The sequence below is a fragment of the Aulonocara sp. 'chitande type north' Nkhata Bay genome, linkage group LG5, assembly GCF_057382095.1.
Source record: "Aulonocara sp. 'chitande type north' Nkhata Bay isolate Kocher_YH1m ecotype deep benthic linkage group LG5, A_spYH_male_GT1.1, whole genome shotgun sequence".
NCBI classification, from domain to species: domain Eukaryota; kingdom Metazoa; phylum Chordata; class Actinopteri; order Cichliformes; family Cichlidae; genus Aulonocara; species Aulonocara sp. 'chitande type north' Nkhata Bay.
In genome coordinates this window covers 46,106,901-46,109,209 of record NC_141348.1, presented here as the reverse complement: position 1 = coordinate 46,109,209, position 2,309 = coordinate 46,106,901, and positions in this window count along the sequence as shown.

Here is a 2,309-nt window from a genome sequence, read left to right as displayed (position 1 = left end):
ACGGAAACAAACAAAAACCCTCAGTATTATCAAATAAATCACATAAATGCATTTCTTTTTATGAGTTACCACTGACGTTTTCTTGTGTTTTTTTAATGGGCAGATTTTAAATTTCAGGTTAGATTATTGTTTATTACTGTCTGCAATTTGCCTTTCAGCAGGTGATGCAGTCATCTGCAGCCAAATTCTCAATCTCCATGGAAACGCACAGCAGCCGTAGGAGGAGCGTGCCAACAGGAGGGTTAGCAAGCTGATGTCCAGGAGGCGTAACCTTGCATAGTCTCATCTGGGTCCTTGAAACAATAGCAGGAAGAGAGCAGACAGCTCTACTGGCCCTCCGTGCCCTCTATTGCTGTGGGGCGCTCTCTGCCAGCTTTTTTTCCTCAGTATATCTGAAATACACGCACACACAAGCAGAAAAACAAAGAGAGGGAGACTTGCAATGATCCAGACTGTCTGTAGGAAAGCTGAGAGGTCAGTAAAAACAATAACAGGATGTCACAAGGAATTTATCTGTCCAGGAGGATGGATCCTTTCCACCTAAATGCTGTGAGCAGACTGCTGCAGGGTTGGAGTGAATGAGTCATACCGGGCTTCACAGTATGTTTGAAATGAGATATCTGCAAGTAAGTCATTCCTTGTGCCTTAGTGTGTGCACGAAGCGTGATGCATTTCACATAAGATTGCAGTGAGAGGGCAGAATGAAAGATAGGCTTAGTCACAGTGGTGCTTTGAGCTAAACAAAAGCAGATCAGTTAGCACCCAAAACCCAGGTGAGAAAGATGGAAATGTCATTAGTCCAATGGGTGCTTGCTCATAAACCAGTCATCCTTCGGGCAGTATGGATGCCTGTACAAATTTTCATCTCAGCTCACGCAGCAGGTGTTCAGATATTACAGTCTTGACCAGCTGAAGCTGAAAATAACCCATAATGTAGCATTTTCACACAGCTGTGAATGTATCTCAGGAAGTAGTGGTCAAACTTTTAGACAGATGGGACTTTGGATGTGAACGTGCCATTTTACACAGCTGATTCATTGTTTAATGTGAGCATGAAGGTTGGTTATTGACCTCGCAAATGGCAGTCTGGCAAAAACTGGTGGCATAAGTAACACTTACCGGAAATGCTTATATTTTTAGCTGCATCTTATGGCCTTCAACAGGGAAAGAGGGCTGAAATGTCCAGTAAGCGGATGCTTGTGAGATTTATTTCAACATTGCTTTGTTGCTTAGTCATTCAGAGTCAGGCTCTTCATATTCAATGCTGCTATTCATTGTGACAGCTGCAGAAGTTCAGCTGTTTACAATCTTATGAGACTTATTTTTTGTGAGTACTATAGCCATGTGGGTATGGTACACTGACAAGTAAAAAGGATTTATTGTAAATCTGAAAATATGATATACTTTATCTATGCAGAGTTTGCATATAGTCACACAACTTTTCATAGTCAGAGGGGCCAGTATAGTCATCTTTATGGGTTGCTTTTTACCCTAGAGACTAATAATAAACTATTAGAGGTTAGGCTGCTCTCCAAACGTACTGCATCATAAAAGCTTAGACAAATGGTGCCTTAGCTATAAAAGCCCTATATTCTTTTTAATAGCTAAGGTCATTTGGGCGGATACCAGCAGAATCTCCCCTCCAGAGCTTATTAAAAGTTGAACCAAGGTGACAGAAACAATATATTTATTTTATAATATGATACAGTTTTACAAAGAAACACTACACTATTGTAAGAATCCACATGAATAAAGGGGATGAAAGAGCAAAAGGTTACTTTACATAAAAACATATATATCCTTTATCTGATAAGCTTCATTATTTGGAGAGAGTTAAATAAAAAGATGGGAAAAGCTGAAATCTAACATTCATTGTTGTAATAATTAAAACAATGACTGGACAACATTTTTTTTCCTGGTAGTCAGGAGGCTATCTGTCTACTATGCGATATAAAATCTTGAAGTTTCCTCACGTGTGAGCAATCAGTAAAGAAAATATTTGTTTTCTTAATATAAATTTATATTTTATATGTATGTCAAGTACGCAAATGGTTATATGTATAAATATTTTTCCCCTAACTTGTTTATCTTGATATTCATGCTAACATTTCACTTAAAATAATAATAATTATTATTATTATCATCCTTTTACAGAGAAACAGCAAAAAACTGCACCTTTCCCTGGTGTTTTTGATGTTAACGCTAGGTTTTGAGGTTTAAGCTAAAAAGCGCCAGAGGAGCAGATTGAGGTACAACTGCACATCATGTGGTTGCTGCTGATGAGCCCGGCGGAGTGACGTCAGCCGCAA